The sequence below is a fragment of the Lycorma delicatula genome, chromosome 9 (assembly GCF_047948215.1).
Source record: "Lycorma delicatula isolate Av1 chromosome 9, ASM4794821v1, whole genome shotgun sequence".
Taxonomy (NCBI): Eukaryota; Metazoa; Arthropoda; class Insecta; order Hemiptera; family Fulgoridae; genus Lycorma; species Lycorma delicatula.
In genome coordinates, this window is record NC_134463.1 from 40,651,918 (window position 1) to 40,671,472 (window position 19,555).

At 30.8% G+C, this 19,555-nt stretch overlaps 1 protein-coding gene across 1 annotated transcript in view; it reads left to right on the top strand.

The window, feature by feature from the left end:
• The window catches only part of LOC142330643 (uncharacterized), a 152,044-nt gene that overhangs the window by 31,300 nt on the left and 101,189 nt on the right, over window positions 1-19,555 (top strand). The window lies entirely within an intron of this gene.

Here is a 19,555-nt window from a genome sequence, read left to right on the forward strand (position 1 = left end):
GCTATTTTTCACAGAATCAAATTCTTTATAAGTTTTATTTAAAACATTCATATTTTAATAATACCCATTTTATAAATTTATTTACGCCTAACATAAAATAATGTTTTTCGACTCCAATCTTTTGTCTTTTATTCCAGATTTTCTAACTGCTAAAACTGTAGTTCTGGTGTTTTTTCAATTTTTTTTAGGACTGATTATACATAAAACCACTAAATTTACTCCTAAATTTTGATCCCAAGAATTACAGTCTGGCTTAATTTTATCGAAGGCGCAGAAACCATCGCGAAATCTTTCTCCAGCCGAGATTCGTTAATGAAGCATTTCTGTACCTGTTAATATAAACTTTCTTTTTTTATTTTCAGTATAACATACGCTGAATGTTAGTCACATTCTTCTTGTGTAATCCTGTTATACAGAATGTCTCGGGAGATATTGGCCGAATTTAATCAACTGATTCAGGATTTGAAAATAAAAAAAAAAATATGTAAAATTGTTCTACCTCGCTTCATTTTTCCTCTGTACGCCATTTGTGTTTTTTATTTTATATAAATATAATATATATTTGTGGGGAATGACGGGGGCATTAATTGCTTTTGATCAATTTGCTCTATGAGAATGGAAATTTGTAGCGTATGAAAAATTTCATGCCTGACCGGGATTCAAATCCAGGACTTGGGCTGAGACGCTATCACTCCGCCACGAATATCGGAAATATTTATATCTTAAGAAACGGATTGAGATATTTTAATAAAATTTGATGTACCCATCATTTAAATTTAAAATTTTTTAATTATTAATAGCTCCGTAAATATTAGTTTTATCAAATTATATTTTACTAGAGAATGTTAATCCTTTTATTTTGAACTAAATCACAACTTATTTCTTCAAATTTGTTAAAAAAAAACAGATGAGATTTGGCTGAAATTAATAAACAGGATCATATAAATGTTGCAGCTTGACAATTTTGTGTCTGTTTACATCCACTAACTAATAGTACTATTTTTTTCTATAATTTTATTATTAACCTCCAATAATATTTATTCTTTAAATATTGTTTAAACTTTTCTGCGCGGTAATATTAAATCAAGGATTCTTTAGGGTAATAAATAAGAATCGTTGTTCGGTGAAACTTTATTAATTCAGCAAAATAATCCAGTGTATCATTGTTGTTATCGTGTATCGTTTAGAAACATTTTATAATTCTAAGAAAAGTAATTAATAATACTGAAGATATAAAAATTGAAAGTAATTTTTTATGCAAACAGAATGAAGTATTTTTATTTCCTTCATTTTTTTAATTGTTCATTTTATATCAATTTCTCGTTTCTTTGTAGTCGGTTCACTTTTATGTGTGTTATTTCATATATCTAATAACACGCGTTATTATGTTTTAATATTAAATACTTATTGTATATATAAGGGAGTTCCAATAACGTTCTTTTTTATATTTATTAATTTTTTGTTTTTTGATATTAAGAAATAGTAAAAGTTGTTTTCATCTGATAACCTCTTTTCTAGATGAGTGTTTTACGATATACTGTTAAAAAGTAAACTGCGTCTCCTTTTATCGGAAAAAGAGTAGAAACATAAATTGAATACTTCCATGTATATAGAATACCAGGGTTATTCAAAAAGGACTTCACTATTTTAAAAACGTATAAAAAATTATTTAGATAACTTACAGATTTGGTGCAGTCTCATTTCATAGCAAAACACATCAAGTTTTGACTCGTGCAGTTCATTAGTACCGATTTCGGCCACCAGTGTTGTTAAAAATACCAGATAAATTTACTGGTGCAAAACGTGCTCACTGTGTGTTTTAGTTTCACTATTTACATTCAGCAACTGCAGTTCAACGTAATTTTCTTAAAGAGTACGGTGGGGGGCTTCTAGTAATTATACAATTTACTCTTGGCACCATACCTTCGTTGAGACAGGTATTCTGTTAAACATACAAAATCGCCAGGATGCCCACGCGTCCCTGAAGCTATTGTGGAACAACTCAGAGAAGGCTTTGCCGTAATCCGAAGAAATCAACTCGACGTGCGTCACGTGAGACTGGAATTCCACAAACGACTGTTTGATGCGTATTATGTAAACGGCTGCACTTGAATCCATACAAACTATTCATGGTTTAACAAATTACATATGGTACAAAGTTGCTCGCTGCAGTTTTGTGTGGCAATAATGGGTCGATTTTCAGACAACGATACATTTTTAGACAACGTAATGATAAGTCAACGTTTCACATCAGTGGCAAGGTGAACACCCATAACTGCTGAATATGGGGTAACGAAAACACTCATGAACTTTGCAGCACATTCGTTATACCTATGGGATCAATGTTTTTTGTGCTCTAAGCAAACAAAAACCGTACAGTTTGTTCTTCTTCCAGAAGGCAACCGTAAATGGTATCGTTTACTTGGACATATTTCAAAATTTTCTAATTCCTTCGTTAGACGATGATAACAAAGATACTAACAATAAAACGGTGGTGGGGGGGCCACCATACTTCCGCCTAGAAATCCTAGATTTTCTTGATGTTCGATTCCCAGGTTGATGGAACGGTCATGACGGTCCAATTACATGACCAACCTCGCTCTCTAGATTTGATCCAACTAGATTTTTTTCTTGTGCAGTTTCATTAAAGATGAGATATATTTTCAACCTTTGGCCGCTGATCTTGTTGAATTAAGAGTTCGAATTAACGCCGCAGTTGCAGAGTTAACGACCGATTAGTTGGCTACAGTCTGGAATGGAATCGACTTCAGGTAGGATGTATGCCGCATTAAAAATGGAAGTTATATAGAACCAGACTGAAAGTTGAATGACAAAATTATACAAAATTGGTTAAAACTCAGGGTTTTCAACCACCTCATGCCGAATTCTTCCTGATTCAGCACTCTTCCGTTTCGCTTCCAGAGAGCGGCTGCCTCTAAATGAGGTTGTTACGGGAAACCTTTGCCACGATAAATTATTTAACTTGCATTATCAGAGTTAATACTTTCTGTAGCAAGGCTTGCTGCCGGGGATCACCCCTGTATCTAACGTAATACCTATTTTCGTCCTAATATTTATCCATGTTATTTAATTTGATGGATATATATATATTTTTACGGAATTAGATTTTTTAAAGTAAAGGAACACATTAAGTTTAAAAAATATTAAAATGCAAAATAAATAAATCTATTAAAGAAAATAGAACAAAACATAATGGATCTCCATAAAGTAAAGTTCGTCGAACTCTAACAAAATGAATGTCTTATTTGCCTCAGCAATTTAATCAGTGTTAATGAAAGTAAATAAATAGTGAACTCAATGCTATATATTTAATTGCTGTTAATTTGTTTTATTTTGAATAGCTTTATTCGAGTTATACTTTATATTCAGTTTACTATTTGACGAATTATGTAATAATTTATAACAGGAAGTTTTTATTGTTATTATTTCATTTTATAACGTTTGTATTTGAACTGAAATGATGTTGAGAAATTTCTTTTTATGCATAAATTAAGAGATGAATTCAGTTTTATATTATAATAAACATTTAAGTTGGTAGAATGTCACTTATTAATAATTCAGGAGATTGTCATTTCCTTGATGGTTTTTAATGTTTACAACATTATTATTATTATTTATTTATTTTTTTAATATTATTTAAATTTAATACTTAATTATCATAAATTAATTCCACCTCTTATTAATAATTATGTTTTCTTCTTTCATTATAAAAAAATTGATTTACGTACAATGAATTTGTATCACCTTAGAGAGAAATTTGTTTCATTAATTTTGTAATCTACTCAGCTGTTTACCATACGTCTACAGATTTATAATTTTCAATGATAATTGGCAAAAACATCAAATTTTTAATTTGACTTTCACATAATCTTACATATCACCATCAAAGCTTGTTGTCAAATTCATTCTGAGATACCGTCCTAAAATTATTTTTTACCTATTAGTGCGTTTAATTTAAGAACGGTGTTTAAAATTTTTTTTACATATTTTTTTATTTACGTGATTGTTTTTCTTCATAAAATAATGAACAATAACCAACTAGCGGAAAATCACGATTCGTTAGTATCAATTTCTAGAGTTAAATTTCTAAATTAACTTTCATTATGTCAATTTTCATCATTCAAAAAAAAAATATTTTTATACAAGAAATAATCAATTTTGGACCCTTAAAATAATCCCATTCCGAGACGCCGCCCGCCAGGGCAACCCGTCCGGAGGGTCGGGGCGTGCCCGTCAGGCGCCCCCTGCAGCTAGTAATTATTGTAAAATATTTAACATGCATGTTAACAAGTGTTCACTACAGAGAGAATATTACAGGATGAGATCTACTGTAGAACTTTCCTGTATTTAAGTCATTATAGAACTAACTAAAATTAATAATAAGAAAAAGGTTTCAACTTTAATAATAATTCTAAGAACTAATAGATCGCTTGAAAATTAACTGATTAACAGGTGTACATGGCTTATATCACGTTTATGCCAGGTAAATACTCTAACTTATATAAAAACCAATTTGTATATATTTAACGTAAATCTATACAACGGCACAAAAATACAATAATGACAAACATAGTTACCTTACCTAATCAGCTAAGAAATCAAATAACGGTCTCACCTTGCAAATAAGACTTGGTTAATGAGTGAGAGAAATTTATTTTCATTTCCATGTCAGTTAGATTATTATTTCTTTAATGTGTATATTACACACAATTTTTCAAATAGTGAACAATAAGCCACTCCCCTCCGCAGCCCAAAGAGTTGAGGATGATGTGCATGACATGAGATATGGTCTTGTATAGACTCAGGCCGACCACTCCTGAGATGTGTGATTGAAACCTATCCACCAAAGTACACCGGAATCCATTGTCTACTCCGTATAAAAGCAACTAACCTTTACTAGGATTGAACCTCAGAACGTCCGACTTCGAAAATCAGTAAATTACAGATTTGCGACGATGCGTAACCTCCATCGTGGGCTAGTTACAGCTTAAAACTATTTGTTTTTGTTGATGTGTATCTAAGCATAAAGAACACATTGAAAACAGATCTTTGAGTAAACCAGGAAGTAATGTTAAATTAAAATCAAATATCAATAGTAAAAAATAATAAATAAATTGATGGAGAAATTTTGTAAACTGTTTATATTTTTCATTAATCATCAATTGTATATAAGAATTTATTTTAAATCAGTTTTAATAATAAAAGTAATTAAGAAAATAAATATAAATATACATAAACGTCAATCAATTTATTATACGATTATCTAATATAAAAAATACTATTGCTTTAATGTTCATTTGTTAATATTAATAAACGTATAATATAATTCTATTGTTTAAGATGACTTTTATTTCTTATTATCGTCAAATGAAAATGATGTGATACCTATAAAAAATGATAAACCGTCAGTCAGTAGTGTTTAGATTTATTTAAATTCTTCTTGTTAAGAGAGAAAGTGAATTAACTAAACATTTTAAAAAGAATAAAAAAAAAAAGATGGGTATCTTGAGTAGATAATATATTATACTATAAGAAGACAAGTCAATGCGGTACAGTGAAACAATAATAGTAATAGTAGAAAAGAATACAAATGTGTTTTTTTTAACAATTTTTAACAGCCTTAAAAAATGGAGGTTATGTATTCGACTCGTATACTTTTTTTTATGTTTGTTCGGGCGTAAAATCTTTCCTATTATGTCTGAAACAAATAAATGTTGTTGCAATGGACGCAGCTGCTTTTTGCGGTGGTACCATGATGTTGAAGAAACTCTTTAGATACAAAAAGTGAAAATTGACAAAACAAATTTTTTAATTGTTCTACGTGTATCTAGGGCCTGTGGGAATCCTGATGATATTCTATATGTAATCGTCACGTTAAGTGATGTTTTACGGTCTTTTCTGTAGGGCAGGTAATGCGAGTTTTTGCATAAGATCTGTAGTACCGTTAATAAAATCATCAAAAATCGAGGTATCTCTAACCTTTCAGACCCGATACACATTACGTATAATATAAAGCATCGGTAGGGACAGTGGGAATCTCATAATTCTACATATGTGAATCACATAACATGGTCTTGATGTCGGTCCCAATTTTTTTATTTTTAAATAATTATTATAATCTCAACATCTACAGAATATCTAAATCTGTAACACAAGATGTTCTGACTTATAATCAACGCCTAGCAAAAATTGCAAAAGATAAATTGATGAAAATTTGTAAACCCTTGTTCGGATCTTCCCCCGAAAGGAGAAAGATTCAGCGTTCCACCGAACGGCCGAGCCAGTTAGCGTACGAGGATCGGAGGTTCCGGAACACGCGGGTCAGGAGTCTAGCCAAAGCAGACTGACCGATTTGAAGGCGAGGCATAGGTGGCTGCCGAAGTCGCAACCGTGTCTCTCTGTCCGAAATTTTTTAATATTAAAAATTTTCTAAAGTCCTAGTACCTTTAAAATCTTAAAACTAAAGTTTTGCAGAAAACCGAGGCTGCTGTGTCGTATCATCGCAGGCGTATCTGTCTGCCCAAACTTTTTAAATATTAAATTTTTTTTTAAATTATTGTACCTTTTTAACTTAAAATCTAAAATTAATTAAAGTTTTGCGGAAAACCGTTAGCTCCGTAGCTGTAGATTCAACTATTCGATAGTTATAGTACGCTGCGAAGCTATGAATTGAGAAGCTGATCTTTCCACCTTTCGAGGATTTTCTTACGGTGTAAGTACACAATAAGAAATAATTTTTTTGAAATAAAAGCTTAAAATGGAGTAACAAGAAATTTACTATATTTTTAATTTCTCGGTGACAAATGAATATATCAACCTGATTTTTGGTGTGTGTAATCTTCACGTGAATATCTTAAAAAACAATTTCTAAATTTTTATGAAATTCGACCTTGAAAGGGATGACGAAAGGTTAAATAATTTGAAAAATTGTTGAAAATTTTCCCCGTTTCAAAATATTTTTAACGAGATATTCACTCGATGCTCCTCAGATAATATCTAAAAACAATTTTCGGTATTTTTTTGACTTTTTAAGAGGTGTGACGATGAAGAGCGTGGCGGCTCAACCGACACAGCCACTGCCATTGTTCGGTATGTGCGACTGGCTACACCTGCTTCCGATTACTTTGACTAAAATAAAATAATAAAAAAATTGACCGCGATGGGAAACACAAGTAACCATATAAAACTGGTTAAACCGTGATGGGGATGCTAGTGTATATGCATATATATATATATATATATACACTAGCACTATATAAATATATATATAAAGGAAATCCCCCTTCAACTATACCTAAAAACGTAAATAAAATTAATTTTCACTCCCCCTCCAATAACACCATGTGTTCGAAAGTAATACCGTACTTTTCTTCGATAAGTCGATAAAAAACCTGTTTTCCATTGTGAAATGTTCGAATGTGCAGTATCCGACTAATCGGGTCACATTCAACAACAAACCGATCCTATTCTTTGGTACTATATTATTAAATTCTATTATGACTGAATACTCGTGTATATTATAGTTAAAATAATAAAAAAAAAATATAATTTCCGAATTTCATTACGAAAGGACACGGCTGACTGAAATTATAGTAATAATTACATACGTAGTAAACCTAAACAAAATAAAGAAAAAAAGAACCGTATTTAAATATGTAGTTACATAATATTAGTGCGTGGGACAAAACAATAAAACCTACTTCTTCAGAATATTAATAAAATTTTTTCAAACTCTTCTTTTAGGTTAGAATAAAAAAAAAAAAAGAAGTGATCTGTTGTGGGGAGTTGGAGAAGACTAAAGAAGAAAGTAATGCGGGTTGTTTCCCCCTCTCCCAACCATTTCATCATCATTCTATCGCTTTTTCTCTTTTTCTGTCTTGTACTATCTTTCATATATTTCCACTCCGGATTACTCATTCTTTCTCTCTTTTATTCTGTTTGTCTTATCCTTCGTGCAAGAATAGAGACAGTTCTTCAAAGAATAAGTCAGTTCAGATCGGGTAGTAAGCGAAGGATCTTTCTGTTGTTAACATCGGAGAAATTACTTAATACGTAAAACTCTACGCATTTATCATGGATTTCACTGTAAGTTAAATATTTCACTTTAAATTCTGATAATAGTTTACCTATATGACTGTAATAATTATAATAATGTAATCGATTACAAATTTATAACTCAATGTATTTATTACATTTACGCTAAAAGTAATTTTCTAATATAGTTTTTTTTTTTAAAGTTATAAATCAGACTTTTCGCACACACAATTCAAATTATTATGTATTCTAACTTCCAGTTTCAAAGAATTTCCAGAAAATTAAAAAAATGTACTGTATATATAATAATAATAATATTTTATTGTTTCCAAGTTATACTTTTTAAGCTTAAACTTTTCATAGTTGAATAGGCATTAATTAACAACAATCTAAGTTCACAATTTAAAAAAAAAATAAAATTAATTTAAGAGAATTCTCTCTCAACAAAACTAAACAAAATATTGTCGATTAAACTGATTAATCTTCTCCTTGTAATCATTTTTGTTATTATTTAGTTATTTTATGATAATATTGTATACTGCATATCACGCTGTGTGTGTGTGTGTGTATATATATATATATATATATATATATATATATATATATATATATATATATACACTAGCATTCCCATGCTCGCTCGCTCGCTCTATGTGGTTATTTGCGTTTTCCATCGCGGTCAATCTTTTTCTATATTTTTTTTTAGTCTTGTAACCGGAGGCAGGTGCAGCCAGACGAACATACACGAACAGTGGCTGTATTGGTTGAGCCGCCGCCCCCTTCCATACACCTTAAAAAGTCAAAATTCAAAAAACGGCCCGAAAATGTTTTTTATATATTTTTCTGAAGGTTGCAAACCCAAATCGAGTGAATATCTTGGTTAATGTGTTTGGAAATGGGGAAAATTTCCAATCATTTTTCGAAATTTTTTTCATCGTTTTCAAGGTCGATTTTTTAAAAACCCCTAGAGATTTGACATTACGATATAACACATTAAGATTGCACACATAAAAAATCAAGGCGATATCTTCATTTGTTACTGATAAATTAAAAAAATTGTAATTTCATTGTTACTCTATTTTTAACCTGTTTAACTCGGGATTTCAAAAAATATCCTTTTTTAGTGTTCATTTACACTGCAAGAACGGGTGTAGAAAATTTTATCAATTTATCTTTAGTAGTTTTTGCTGGGCGTTCATTATGAATAACTCACGACTTGTTACGCGCGCACGGACGCATACACACGCACACACACACACACACACACATATATATATATATATATATTCTGTACCTAACAGTTATACAAATTGTACATATATATTTCAAAAGTCTGACATAAACTGCCTATGTACATGTGTACATCAAAAAGTCAACGTGCATTTTTAAAAATCAACTAATTAGAAATATTATTGATCATTTATGATAATATTACTGTATTTTTAATTGTGAATAAATATCTGGTGTACTGTATTCAATCATATATAGATGTACATTATAAATTATAATAAACATATTAATGTATTACAATTTTTTATTCCTATATTTCAGAATATTGTATTATTATTGATATTTTATTTGTAAATGTTTAATTTAAAAGGTAAATTATTCACTTATAGTAATTTTATAAACAACCATCCAATACAGTGATATAAAATAAGTTAGTTTGGTAATACACGCAAGAAAATGCAATACAACATGCTTAGAAATACAAAACAAAAGCTGGATACCGTATTTGTACACAAACAAAAAAATACGACTAATTTTTACACTATATCCACGATTAATTAGGAAGCAATATTTATTTTAAAAATAACAAATTAGTATTAAGTTAATGTATTATTATCTTTTATTTTGTTAAGTAATTAAATATTACAAGTATTTCGACACAATACACACACACAAACATTTATTTCCACTCAGGAGTGGCTATGTATGAGCATAAAAGAAACAAATTAGATCCCATTTGACCCTCTTGCTCACTGCCTCGTAACAATTTAAATAACAGCCACAACTTAAAAAACAGACAAAATATCAGAAATTATTAAAAACTAAAAAAAAAAGTTAATCTTAAGTCGAATTCCATGGACCCCTTTTTTTGAAAGTTCGCATTTCGTCTTCATTAATAGTAAATACAGTTGGATTTTTAATCTTAAAAATTAAAGTTTAAAAAGACTGATATTTTAAAAATGGGTCCTATTCAATCTAGTTTTCTTTTTGGGGGCTTACAAATTAAACTACTAGAGTAATTATTTAGTTCCTTATTCAGTGTAATGTTATTCGACAAGGGTAAAAGATAACAGTTTCCAAAAAAATATGTATATCGTGATTCCACGCTGTCTGATAGGATCGAAAATCAGGCCAAAGATAGAGTATATATAACTGAATGTTTGTGTTAAATTTTAACTTTTTTGGTCAACGGTTATTTTAGATATGAAGCAAAAATATTTAATATTACTTCTGAATATCTTTTACTTATAAGTTCAGTTTAAAGACAGGAATTTTAAATAATTTAATAAGCAATGTTATTAGAAGTTCAATTTTCCTACGACTACTACAAAAAAAAAAAAAAAAAATGGTGAAAACTAACACGCCTCTTTTTTAATTTTGTCAAAAATTTAATGCCATCAATCCCAGTATATAGAATATTTTTTAAACTTTGTTCGAATAATTCATGTTACGAAAATTCGGAAATATTAATGAAACACAGACCAAAACATACAAGAACGTATATATAGAGTGTCCATAGTCTTTTCATGATTACAAAAATTTATTACAATAAAGCTATTACAGTTACAACTGTGTGATTTGTGGCAAAAGAAAGAAAAAATTATCAAGTTTTTTTACCATGCCAATAAACTTTAACATGTGCGCTTGTTGAATGTCCTTGAATGTCCAATCGATAATCAATTTCACGCCGTGTGTTGGTCAACATTTCTTCGGTAACACTAGCAACAGCTTTCATTGAGACAGCAGTCTCAATAAGTCCAGATCAGGTACAGGAGTTGCATAGACTCTGTCCTTAATATAATCCCAGAGAAAAAAGGAGTCTAAGGGAGTTATATCTGATGGTCGTGGTGGCCAGATTCCCAATTGGTGATCGTGGTTGCGCCCAATCCACCTACCATGAAATGATTCATTCAGAAAATCTTGAACTAGTAATCACCAATGCAGTGGTGCGCCATCCTGCTGGAAAACCACCTTAGGTTGCAAGTCATTTATAGCAAAGTGAATCAGCATATTCAGGTAAATGTTAGCTGTTATTGATTGCTCAATGAAAAAGAAGGGACCAATGATTCTGTTGTGCATCAAACCGCACCGTACATTCACTTTAGAGGAATCTAATTTTTTCCCTGGTAAAGTACGGATTTTCTGAGCCCCACATCCTCACATTATGCCTGTTTACTTTCCCTAAGGTGTGCAAAGTTGCCTTGTCTGAAGAACACAAACGCTGCAGGTTTATCGTTATGCCTGTTTATTTTCCCTAAGGTGTGCAAAGTTGCCTTGTCTGAAGAACACAAACGCTGAATTATCGTTATCATTCCGTTGAAAAATCTCGGTCGTAAAGAAAACATGACAAGGGCCGTATCTGGCTGTAGATGGTTCAATATCTGAACTTTATACGCGTGCAACCTTAGTTTCTTGTGTAACATTTTGTGCACTGTTGACCTGGGAATCCCTAGTTCACGAGATATACGACTGGTAGTTTTGGAAAGCTTGCTGAAGTGCACAACGTCAACCTTCTTTTCACTAACGGATGGCCGCCCTGTTCGCGGAAGGTCGATTGTAGTTCTACTCTCCTTAAAGTTTGCATACCACGGAATGATACTATTCTGCTATGCGGTGCTGGTCATCCGTAATCCCTTCAAAATTTCGCTGCACAATAATCGGTGATTTCGACTCGTAATACAGCAAAACACACTGCGCATTCTCCTGGATTGACGCCATATTATAAAAGACTGATCACAGTGCCTTTTACTCTGCCTCTACCTGCAAGAAACCAATAAAAAAACCTTGATAATTTTTTCTTTATTTTGCTACAAACCGCACAGCTGTAACTGTAACAGATTTTTTGTAATAAATTTTTGTAATCATGAAAAGACTTTATGGATTCCTTACATATTCCGAAAATTGTTATAATTTTTTTGTAATATTTGAACTAAGACTTGGAACGACGACAGTTTGAAAAACCTCGATATCCAAAGTTTTTTTCTGGTCGATATGCTTTCTCTTTCCCTTTATAGTTAAGCCGCTTCAACAGCAATAGAGTTACAACAGAAAAAGGAAAAACAGGATTATGGACATTACACAAAAATTGTTAAATAGTAGCTGTCAGGTTGATTCTACATGATACAGGCCAAACTGATGATTGTGTTATGTTATCAAGTTTAGAGGGTCAAAAAGACGACCTCCGGTAATGCCCATCAGGACTAGGAACGGAGGCGATCGGGATTATCACACGACGGGTGTCTACCTCTACGGGGGTCAGAATGATTCGACCTTTTAGTACTTTCGTACACAAAATGTAACTGTAAGTAGATAAGTGTTTTTTTTTTGTTTTTTTTTTATAATCAATGAAATTCATCGAAATATCTGAATTAGATTCATTTAGTCAGATTTATACGTAATTGCATCCTGTAAATTTGTCATGAAATAACGGTTTTCATAGTGTATTTTAATACCTTTCGAACAGTTTACCGAGACACGACAGTCGCAGGTGTTAAAACCAACAACCGATGGCGGCGGATAGTACTTTAAATTTACGTATTACACATGAAATATAAGTTATCAGAGTAAAAATATTAACTAAATTGCACATTTATCTTTTGTTTATATTTGCAAACGGTTATTTAAAATTTCTTCATAGAAATTTGAGATTCGAATATAACATAAATTCTCTATTATTTAACGTAATTCATGCAGAAAAATCTTCAAGCCGGTTTAGAAAGTAATTCAAACTTATACACGTAGCCAAAAATCTATCCAAATTTACGGATGATACAGGCAGATAAATAATGAACTACCTCATTTCACACCTAAAGTTACAAAAGGAGATTAAATAGCCATTACCATCCATTCCCGTTTGTATGTACTGGAAAGGACATAGCGAATATTGCAACCGTATCGGTCGGATAATCATAAATACTACACTGACCGCCCTGACGAAGAATAAAGCCTTTGTATATTGACCAGATGGAATATTCGAAATTCTTCACTTACCAGAAAATTCATTTCTTATTATTTTTATAAAACAATGAATCGGGAATTGATCAGTAGTAACATCGATAAGTAAATAAATTTCGACAGCCAGATTCGAATCGAATTATCTAAGAGTAAAGTCATAATCTCCCAGTTATCACTATCTAATCATTATCAGCTAACAGGCTTATAATAATTAGTAACAATCATTGAAAATTTAAAGCGAAACAAAATCAGATTGAGGTGTAAGTGCGAATATAATTCTGCAAAAGTATGAAGTAAATCGCCAGGTATGTGCACATACTAACATACGAGAGTTGACAAAATGATACTTCTTAATAATTATAAATTGCTTTTTTTCTTTTAAAATCCGATTACTATGTTAACTTAAGATATTAATACGCGTTGTTTTATTTACAATTAAATGTAATTTGTTTAAAAAAAAATTATTACTATTAGTAAATGGATTGACCTCACTCGCAGCACGTATACATGCTACAAAAGTTAATGTTAAAACAGAAAAAATTATTAACAATAATATTTTTAGTTATTTTAAGGTATCCGTCATCGGTAAGCCGAATCTTGATTAATTATTCATTACGTTAATATTATTGCTAAGGTATACATGCGTTTAAATTACAAAGTAAAATCAGATGTTTTTACTATCGTTTAAAAAAGCTGATAGAGTTGCAATAGTTTACTGACATTGGTTATTTATTCGTATATAGTGGAAAAATAATTATGTATGAAAAAAGTTACCTAAGATTTCTTTTTTTGGGATGTGGGAAATTTATAATAAAGTTTTTATTGTAAAATTATCATTATATGTTTAAATAAATTTAAAAAAAAATTAATTTAAATATATTTTTTTTAACCTCCGGGACCATCGTTAAGTATTGTTTCAGAGGATGAAATTAATGACAAGTAGCGTGTAAAAATGCCTTGCCTGACCGGGATTCTAACCCGGAACCTTCGGATGAAAGGCCGAGATACTACCACTCGCGCCATGGAGGCCGGCAAAAAATTAAAATAATTGGTATTTTTTCTACTCCTTTCATAAAATCACCTTCAAGAATTTTTTTTTTGATTTTACTACGTTAATTAGAAGTTTAAAAAATTCCACTAGAAAAATGTATAACCAATAAATAGTTACCTAAGATTTCTTTTAGGGATGGGGGTTCATTTTTGTGTATTTTAGTTTATTATTTAAATCTTTAATAATATTAAAAGTTTAAATAAACAAAAAAAGTTTTGAAAAATTCAAAAATCAATCATTTTAAACTTTTATCGGCTTCCCCCTCACTCATTTCGCACCCAAAGTATTTTTTTTTTGGGGGGGGGGGGGGTCGCTTGCTATACTCCTATGCCTAATAAGACATTAAAAAAAATTCACTTAAAAAGTACTCAATAATAAAAAGATAGCTTTTCTATTTTTGGTGGGAGGGGGGAATTTTGAGGCAGATTTAAAAAAAAAAATTATAAGATAAGCATGCACGTATATATTGAGCTTACTATAAAGGGGAGTTACATTAGCTGAATTTTAAGAAAATAAAACCCAAAAAACCCCACCACCTGGAGGTAATGATCCCAAAATTTTACCAACAAATTACCCCATATAAACGAATCACTGTATAAAATTTCATCAAAATTGGTTTATCCTGTCAAAAGTTATTAAGCTGCAAATACACGTAGATATGCACGAACATTAACTCCTCTTTTTGTTTTTTGGAGTTTCTGAGTCATGAAACGTGAAGAAAAACCCATACACCATTTTTTGAAACCCATTACCCATAGCCATACTTTCGTTCTTGCAACATAGCTCTAGAATTACGATGCCAGGAAAGTAAAAGGAACGATATTTAATCCCCGGTTACAAATAATACGTTTTTCAACTTCCCATCATCTTTTCTTAAATTTTCCAAAGATGTTTAATTTGTCGGACCTTTCAATATTCAAACTAATATTACCTGCTCAGTTTTGCTATTTAAAATATTCTACTTGTATCAGTATTTTATATTCGTAAGGGGAAAATTCTTAATTTATACCTTACGTGTTCATTTCAAAATTTATTTTGGCTACTATGATCCTTAAATGATTTCAAAAAGCTCTTTCTAATCGTTCTTACGGTCTTTTTCGTATTTTATTTAAAAATAAAATGAATGTAGGTCGTTATAAGTTCATTATTTATTTCGTTAAAAATAGGTTATATGTCGTCGTCCATCTGTATCTGGTAAAAACAATAGAACAGGCAGAAGTCGTGATAACGGACACGAACTGAAATGAACAGTCATCGAAGTAAAAGTACTTTTATTTTAGTTTTCTACGTAACGAATAACGATACGATAATACGCATCTTAATAAATACTTAAAATGCATCCATTTAATTAAAGATTTGGTACAAAGATAGGAACTCTATGAAAAATCAGATAAATCACCCATCTAATAAAATCGTGATACAGTAATATTAGTAAGAAAAGTCACAAACCTTTTTTTTTAATAAATTTTATCTACAACACAGAAAATGATTCATTATAAAAAAAATAAATCTTTTATTCTGATCGGTACATTATATAACAAATAAATAATATCAAGAATGAATATATATACCACTCTTCGGATAAAAAAATAAAACCGTGTTAACATTAGTCTGGAGAGTTCAAGGATAATCACGGTAAAACCTTGATCAGAGCAGCATCAAAAAATATGAAATTAATATAAAGTAAATAATAGATATTTTTAAAGTCTATATTACTTATTTAAAGTATAAATACATGAAAATACTAAATATAAATAAAATTAATTATTAAAAAACAAAAACTAGATTACTAATTGTACACATCTACCTAGAATAATTGTGAAAAATCTGATGTGGACACTACAAAATTTCCTTGTACGCCTATTAAATTATAGATAAACATTTTTTGCTGCTCTTCATTTAAACTGATTTCATTTGAAAGTGAGATCGATCTTCCAATTCTTTAATAAAGGGGATAGTTAAACAATTGTATTGTGGTGGACACCGCACATTGCATCACATTTTTTGTGGTTCCCTATCAACATTTTATATTAGTTTATATATTAATTTCATTTTACATTGCTCAAGTAGTTATGTGGTGTAAGTGAGAAAGTGTCGAATCCGTAACCATGCACACATCGGTTCGAATCCGACTTCTTATTCATATATTTTTTTAACTTTCTTTTTGTTTAATTTAAATATACTGATAATGATTTATTAATAATTATTAACATATTTCTTATTAAACATTTTTTTACAATCAGAGGTTAATAATTATTAATAAATAAATATATTTAAATTAAAAAAAAGGTGAATAAAAAAGGAAATGAAGTCGGATTCGAACCGATGTACCTTCCCCTTATAAGATTTAAATATTTCATTAATTAAAATTTTACTTGGCTATAATTCTGGAACCAATGAAAATAAGTACCACTTGTGATATATCATTGAAACGCTCTCAACGAGGGCTTATTACTGCAGTTAAGAAAAAAGTCCAAAATTCAATTATTTGGAATTCGAGCTTTTTGGGGCACTTTTGGTGCTGTCGATTAAAAATCAAAAAGGGATGTGCATAACTAGATGTTATAACAGTCCTAAATCCAATATTTTAACATTCTACGGCTAATCGTTTTTGAGTTATGCGAGATACATACGTACGTACGTACAGACGTCACGCCTAAACTAGTCAAAATGGATTCAGGGATGGTCAAAATGTATATTTCCATTGAAATGTGAAAACCGAAATTTTTCGCGATCACAATACTTCCTTTACTTCGTACAAGGAAGTAAAAACGAACAAAAATAGTTAATAAAGTTTTTCTTTCTTTTTTTACAAGCATTCTTTTAGTTTACCATAAGTTAGTCAGCGGTGTGAAATTTAATATTACTTCTACATTTTAATTTTACTTTCTACTTTTACTTTTTTTTAATTTTATGTTGTATTCGAGTGCCTTTTAGTCTTAACAGAGTAGAGGCCATCAAAGTCACCATCTCAAAATGTAGCCTACACAGGCACCCGATTAAATCATAACAATTTAGAAGCAATATTAAATTTCACATCGCTGCTTAACTTACTGTAGCCTGAAAAAATGCCCGTAAGAAAAACTTCTTTAACGATTTTTGTACGTTTTCATAATTATTATAGATAAATGTGTACAACTAAACGTCGTAAAAAGCCCTTTGGCTGGTCTAGTGGTTACCTCAGTTGTTTAAGAACTGATTTTCGAAGTCGACGGTTCTGAGGTTCGAATCCTAGTTCATTTTATACGAATTTGAATACTAGACAGTGGATACCGGTTAACTTTGGTGGTTGGGGTTCAATTAACCATACATCTCAGGATTGGTCAGCCTGAGTCTGTATAAGACACATTTACACGTTATGCATATTATCATCCTTATCTCATTAGGCCATGGGGGGATTGCTTACTGTTAACTAGTTGAAGAGATTGCAACGTACCCATACGAAAAAAAAAACTAGTCTGACTTTTTGTTTTTTAATAATTATTTTATTCAGCGCAATTTTGTTGTTTCCATAACTGAACCATTCAATATACTAATCTTTTAGAAACGATACTGGTATAAGTTTTTGTGTTTTTTAGAAACTTTTTGCTAGCGATGCAATTCAACACATAACGGCAACATACAGCGCGCAGGCAGGCGCTAACCTCGGTGCTTCCTTTTATTGACCAGATTTTTTGTTTATTTATTGAGAACAATGATTTTTTATAAAAAATCATAAGAGGCAAATAGTGTTTTTATCTTTTTATGGAATACCATCATTAGAATTTTAAAATAGCGTAATTTTTAAATTTTGTTCCTCAGTGTAGCACTCCCTTCCATTTTGGTTAAGACCAAAAGATTATAATTATATTTTAATTTTGTTTCACGTCGCTCTAGTAGGTATGTGGTGTAAGTGAGAAAGTGTCGAATTCGTAACCATGCACACATCGGTTCGAATCCGACTTCTTATGCATATATTTTTTTAACTTAATATACTGATTTATTAATAATTATTAACATAATTCTTACTAAACATTTTTTTTACAATCAGAGGTTATTAATTATTAATAGATAAATACATTTAAATTAAAAAAAAGATGAATAAAAAAGGCTGCACTTCATTTAAACTGATTTCATTTGAAAGTGAGATACGATTTTTCAATTCTTTAATAAAGTGGATAGTTACACATCCGCATTGTGGTGGACACCACATTGTTTGTGGTGTTCGTATAAGCATTTTATATATATGTGTATACATATTAATTTTGTTTCACGTCGCTCAAGTAGTTACGTGGTGTAACCAAAAGAGCCGGGCCTCCGTGGCGCGAGTGGTAATCTCGTCTTTTCATCCGGAGGTTCCGGGTTCGAATCCCGGTCAGGCATGGCATTTTCACACGCTACAAGTTATTCATCTCATCCTCTGACGCAATACCTAACGGTGGTCCCGGAAGTAAAAAGAAAAAAAGAAGATAATCAAAAGAACGGTCAAAAGAACACAAACAGAAATTTAAGGACAGTTGTAGAAAATTTATATAGAGATCAGTGTTCAAAATGCAATATTAGAACACTTCTTCCTACTACATCGGTTAAAACGTGGTTTTTTTCCTACTCTTACACTTACCTCTGCGCATGCGCAGTTTCTTTTTATTTAGTTCTAGCCACTCAATTGGTGGCGCTAGTTTATGCTTCAAATTTTACCAGTTCCAATATACGGGATCCTGTATCCAGTTATAGAGATCAGTGACACAACTATTGTCAAATTTCAATAAAAATATAGGTAAAACAGTTAGTTATACGGACTGATCCAACGATAATCGAAATTTAAACGAATATCGATCAATACATACGTACAAACAAATTTATTTATATTAATAAAGATAATTTTTCTCTATAAAACCAATAATAAACAAATAACATTTCACTGGTTTAAAGTAAGATAAAAGTGAATGAGTGTTTTAACTTTCAGATATGAATTATTCATCATTCAGAAAAGCGTATCTGTATTGTATGCATATATATATATATATATATATATCGACACATACGAGCGCGCGCGCGCGCGCATACACACACACACACACACAAGATCTCGATAAAACAAATTCGAAGTATTTACACACAGCAGAGAAGGGATTATATTCAGATCTCATTATTTCATAAATAGTAGCGTTCGGTAAATGTTTTCTGTAATGTAAGAACACTAAATTCATGAGAAAATACACAATAATATTGTGGTGTCTCACTTTATTAGCTGTAAATTCACGCACTCCTTGAGAAAATTTAATC